The sequence below is a fragment of the Pelodiscus sinensis genome, chromosome 3 (assembly GCF_049634645.1).
Source record: "Pelodiscus sinensis isolate JC-2024 chromosome 3, ASM4963464v1, whole genome shotgun sequence".
In the NCBI taxonomy this organism is placed as follows: Eukaryota; Metazoa; Chordata; order Testudines; family Trionychidae; genus Pelodiscus; species Pelodiscus sinensis.
In genome coordinates this window covers 159,226,856-159,232,855 of record NC_134713.1, presented here as the reverse complement: position 1 = coordinate 159,232,855, position 6,000 = coordinate 159,226,856, and the positions used below count along the sequence as shown (strand labels likewise).

The following is a 6,000-nucleotide window of genomic DNA, read 5'->3' as shown; positions in this document are numbered from 1 at the left end:
TCGACAGAAATGCTCTGTTTCGAAAGATCTCGTACACCTCAAAAAATGTACAGGATCTTTCGAAGGAGGAGTACAGGATCTTTTGAAACGGGGCATTTCTGTCGAAAATGCCCCGTCTAAACTGATGGGGTTTTTTCGAAAAAGCCCCATTTTGAAAAAAAGTGGCAGCTGCCATTATGCAAATGAAGCACGGGAAATTCAAATCCTGGCTTCATTTGCAATATCGATGTGCCTAATTCACATCACTTTACCAAAAAAGGGATGTGGTCTAGACATAGTCTATGACTAAAGTTCAATGGACACAAATCAGACATCAGAAATGGTAATACACATATACCTGTAGAGGAACATTTTAACCTTCCTGGTCACTCAATTCTGGATTTAAAAATAGTCATTCTTCTACAAAGGAATTTCACTAACCAATTACAGAGAGAGTCTGCAGAACTGGAATTCATCTACAGATTTGGGCTCTATGGCTATGTCTACACTACCAGGTTATTTTGAAATAAGTTATTACAAAATAATAACTCCCTAAATGTTTACTTCAAAATAAGCTTACTCCTCTTCACAAGAAGGAGCTATTTTTTCAAAACAAGCCCATTATTTTGAAACTAGCCAATTAGCCCGTCATAAGATGGAATTTTCAGGTCTCTCCTCCACGTCGGTCTCTCGCTCCGTCTCTCTCTCCTCCTCCTACTGCCTCTCCCCACCCAGCTCTCCTCTGCCTCCTGCCTCTCTCTCTGTCTCTCTCTTTCACTTCTCCTCCCCCTCCTGCCTCTCACTAGGGGGACCGCGGAACCCAAATGGCCGTTTGGGCTCCGCACTCCCCGTGCTTCATGGGGGGCGCGGAGCCCAAACGGTTGCTTGCGCCGCTTGGTCCCCCTGGTGGCCCGGATGAGCGGCGCAGAAGTCAGCTGAGCGCCACGGCGGGAGGCAAAGGGGGGCTGGGCGGTGATGTTCACGACCAGGGGGCGGGGCCTGGAGCTGCTGTCACGCCACATGTCACCGCCCCGCCCCCTTTCCCCTCCCGCCATGGCACTCGGTTGACTTCTGTGCCTCTCAGCCGGGCCGCCACGGGGGAGCAAGCAGCGTAAGCAGCCGTTTGGGCCCCGCACTCCCCATGCACCATGGGCCGCCCAGAGGGAACAGCCAGCATTTCAGGCAACAGCGCCCCCCCAGAGGGAACAGCCAGCATACCCAAGTATGTATAGGCATACCCAAAATGGGCTGCAAGCCCTTTCTGAGAAAGCTGCTTACAGGCTGCTCCCATTGGCTGCAGTTTGCCATTTGCAGACAAGAGGACCCACGAGAAGTCCCAATCTCTGTATTTATTTTGTAAGGCAGTATATATATATTTAAGTTTAAGCTCTGTGTTATGGTCTTCATTTAAAAGGAAAATGACAAATTTCTATTTAATTATGTTAGTTTAGCTAGGGTGTATTGTAATGGCTGTGCTGTAGTGTGGTCCATAAAAAGGAATTTGGGTGTGTGTGTTTGTATGTGTGCGTGCAGGTGTAACTATTTGATAGTAGAGACTGGTACTGGATTCTTAAGAAAAAAAGGAAAGTGAGTCTTATAATTTCTACTTTTAGTATGTGGTCCCTATTGAAAATCCAGTTGTGGTCTTTTGCAGACAGCAATTCATGACTGTGCAAATACTTTGTCAGACAGAGGAATTCTGTAGCACAGAATTGGTGAATAAATTGACTTCGCTCTACGAAGGTAAGATTCAGAATGTATATGCATTTCAAGGGTTGTCGCCCTTTTGTCTCAGAGGCTGCCATTCTAATATCCTCACGGAAGTCTCTTAGGCCTAGCTTCTCAAAGGTATTTAGGCTCCTAATTTCTATTTATTTGAATTTATTTCAATGGATGTTAGGAACCTAATCAGAGGTGTCAGCTTCTCCATTTCCCAGGGAGTGCTTGACGCCCACTCCACTGCTTCCCCCAAACCTTGCCTCTTTCAGTCCCTGTTCATCCACCTCCCCAAAGCACCTTCAGTACTCTGCTAAACTGCTGATTGCAGTGAGTGGGAGATGCTAGGAGGAGTTGATCAGTGGGGCCCAGTGGTGGGCAGGAGGGCTAGGAGGGGAAGGAAATGAGCTGATCCATATGGCTGCTGGGTTGGTGACTATAAACATAAGAACGGCCATACTGGGTAAGGCCAAAGGTCCATCTAGCCCAGTGTCCTGTTTTCCAACAGTGGCCAATGCCAGGTGCCCAAGAGGGAATGAACAGAATAGGCAGCCCTGCAGTGATCCATCCCCTGTCCCCACTCCCAGTTTCTGGCAAACTGAGGCTAGGGACACCTAAATGCCTCTGAGAATCTGGGCCCTCCTATCCAAATCTACAAATCCAGGCATCTTTGCCAGACAGATGCACAGCATGGCAGGCAAGTCAGGGTCAGAATGTGCCATTTAGCTGAGAGTAGGGTTGCCAAATAGTTTCACAAAAAATACCGAACACGGCGGGGAAAATTGATTGAGCAAAAAAAAAGAAAAGAATTACGGCTCCTTTAAATCCCCACACACTCCCACACTCCTCCTGGCCCCACTAGAGACAATGGGAGAAGAATGTCCCAAGTGGCCTTCTGTCCAAGAAAAACAGAAAGTACTGGACATTTTACATGTCCGGTATTTTCTGTTTTGTTTTTATCAGACACATGATGCAAACACCGGGCTGTCCAGTCCAATACTGGACACCTGGCAACCCTTGCTAAGTGACACAATGCCCCTCCTCTGCAGAGTCCCACTTCCTCAGTGTCCACACTAGTCTGATTGGGGTTAGAACTAGCACCTCTGGGTTTTATACTAAGGACGTTAAGTAACGGTGAATCGACTAGTCGAGTAGTCCATGGAATTTCCATCAACTACTACTCCACTAGTCAATAGGCACTTTGGCATTCCTCCTTTGAAAAGTACAAGAGTCCCCCTCACTCCCAGCTGGGCCAGCTTTGAAATGCACAAGAGTCTCCAGCAGGGGCTCTTGTGCATTTCAAAGTGGTAGCGCAGCCTGGAGCCCAGGGTCTCTGAGTCCCCAGTTGACCCCAGGCTCAGGCGGCAGCGCTGCACAGCTGATCCTGCGCTCAGTTGTGCGGTGCCTTTGAAGTACCCTTCTCCCCGTTTGCTGCCTCTGTCTGATAGAGGCAGCAAGGGGGGTGGAATGGACTAGTTGCCCGACTGTCCCATAAGCATCTGAAGCAAAATGCAGGACAATGTAGCACTTTAAAGACTAACAAGATGGTTTATTAGATGATGAGCTTTCGTGGGCCAGACCCACTTCCTCAGATCAAATAGTGGAAGAAAATAGTCACAACCATATATACCAAAGGATACAATTAAAAAAAATGAACACATATGAAAAGGACAAATCACATTTCAGAACAGGAGAGGAATGCGGGGGGGGGGGGGGGAAGGAAGGAAGGTAAGTGTCTGTGAATTGATGATATTAGAGGTGGGGAGAGTGGGATGTCTGTGAGCTAATGGTATTAGAGGTGATAATTGGGGAAGCTATCCTGGTAATGGGTAAGATAGTTTGAGTATTTGTTCATTCCTTCCCGGAGAGTGTCGAATTTTAACATGAATGACAGTTCAGAGGATTCCCTTTCAAGTGCAGATGTAAAAGGTCTTTGTAGCAGAATGTAGGTGGTTAAGTCATTGAGAGAGTGTCCTTTCTGGTTAAAATGGCAAGAAACTGTTCTTTCTTTGTGATCTTGTCTGATATCTGTTTTGTGGGCATTAATCCTTTGGCGAAGTGTCTGAGATGTTTGTCCAATGTACATAGCAGACGGACACTTTCGGCACATGATAGCATAGATTATATTTCTGGATGCGCAGGAATATGTGTTCTTGATCTTATAACTCACTTGGTTAGGTCCAATAATGGTATCAGCAGAATGAATATGTGGACAAAGCTGGCAACGGGGTTTGTTGCAAGGGAAGGTACCAGGGTTGGTATTAGTGTGGTATGTCCTGTGGTTGTTAACCACCTGCATTCTGCTACAAAGACCTTTTACATCTGCACTTGAAAGGGAATCCTCTGAACTGTCATTCATGTTAAAATTCAACACTCTCCGGGAAGGAATGAACAAACACTCAAACTATCTCACCCATTACCAAGATAGCTTCCCCAGTTATCACCTCTAATACCATTAGCTCACAGACATCCCACTCTCCCCACCTCTAATATCATCAATTCACAGACACTTACCTTCCTTCCCTCCCCCCCCCCCCCCCCGCATCCCCCTCCTGTTCTGAAATGTGATTTGTCCTTTTCATATTTGTTCATTTTTTTAATTGTATCCTTTGGTATATATGGTTGTGACTATTTTCTTCCATTATTTGATCTGAGGAAGTGGGTCTGGCCCACGAAAGCTCATCACCTAATAAACCATCTTGTTAGTCTTTAAAGTGCTACATTGTCCTGCATTTTGCTTCAGCTACCCCAGACTAACACGGCTACATTTCTATCACTGTTCCATAAGCATCTGTGAGGGAGCGGAGCCCGCCGGAGGGCCAGGCGCTGGGGGCGCTGTCCCTTTAAGAGGGGGAAGGGGAGACCCAGTTTCGGCACAAGTGACCCGGAAGTGACCCGGCGAAGAGGTCGGGGAGACTCGGGGAAGATGGCGGCGGCCCGGCATGTTCTCCCCCCTCGCGGCAGCTCAACCGCTGTCACCGGGCCCCCGGCTGCATGAGGGGCTGAGCCTCTGGCCGCGCGGGTGTGAAGGGGCGGGGGGGTCTCCTCCCGCTGCCGCGGCGCAGGTAAGGCCGGGGCCCGCCTCCGGGCGGGGAGGGGGACTTGTGGAAACGAGGCGGGGTCGGTGCTGCGGGGGGCGAGCCCATCCCGCGCCCTCCCCGCCGCTGCGTGTCGGGCCCGCGCGCTCTGCCCCTGCCCCTGCCCTGCAGCTCCCTTGACACTGACTCCCCTAGTGGGAGCCCCCCCCCCCCCGTGCCCTTGCGCCGGCTGGAGCCCCTGTCAAGCCCTGCGTGGACGGGCGCTTGGTGCTCTTCGCCTGCAGCCTAGTGACTCGCGGGGTTGCTGCCCAGTGGGAACAGAGCCGTGCAGATGGGCTTGCGGGTTGGTGGGGAAAGTCCTGTTGTTTATTCGCTGCCGGTTTTCTTTGTCACTTTTTATGCAGCTTGGCTTTTTATAAGAAATGCTTCTAACAGTCTGGACTTCATGCTACATCTAAGCCGCACGTTGAGTTTTTGTGGTCATTAGATTTAGCAGATTAAGCTCTTGGTATTTCTGCGTTTTGTATAGGGCTGAGCAGGGGGCTGTGATAAGCAGACAAAACCTTAGTATCAGTGTGTTGATTTTACAGATAGGTGTCCAATTGTTTGTTCCATTGTATTTTAGTCATCTGTTGCATCATCTAGATTTCCCTTTGTTTTGCTTTATTAGCTTAATAATTATTGTTTACTTAATCCTCTCCTCTACAGACATTTTTCCCTTTAGGCACATTCACTTTAGCAAGGCAGCAACCTACAGAGAAACCAAATGAAGAAATGTTGAAAAAGAGCTTAAAATTAAATGGCGATACTGTCTGTAGGGTTAAGTGGTTCCTCTCCCTTAATTAAGATAAATTATGGGTGAGCCTAGATCCACTTGCTCTAGTAGTACATTCAGTTTACACAGTATATGAGGTTATGGGCTTACAGATCAGTGTCATTCATTACCCTGTGGTTTAGTCACAGAGTAGGTCATTCTTTACAGGAGGATCCATGTGGGGAGATTAAGTATGTGATCAGGTACTTAAAGATTCACCCACCTGGGCCTCCTATTTTGCTTTCTAGTCCAAATGCCCCCCATCCCTGGTTCCTAATCTGTGTTCCTTCTACCCCCTTTTCTCTTACAGCTCATAGTCCCAGCCTCTTCTTGGTTTCGTTCACATCCCTTATTCCCTCTTTCTTTTCACTCTCCTTGTCCAGCTTGTCCCTGTTTCTTTCATATCCCCAGTCTCAAGAGACTACTTTTCCCAATTTCCTTCCCCTGATCTGA

The 6,000-nt window shown here is 48.2% G+C and overlaps 1 protein-coding gene across 1 annotated transcript in view; it reads left to right on the top strand.

Moving 5' to 3' along the window:
• The first annotated feature begins 4,581 nt into the window (after positions 1-4,581).
• LCLAT1 (lysocardiolipin acyltransferase 1) overlaps positions 4,582-6,000 on the top strand; it is a 206,697-nt gene continuing 205,278 nt past the window's right edge. The window contains exon 1 of the mRNA XM_006118066.2: positions 4,582-4,760. The gene's annotated coding sequence lies outside the window, so the exon portion shown is untranslated. The remainder of the gene's footprint in view (positions 4,761-6,000) is intronic.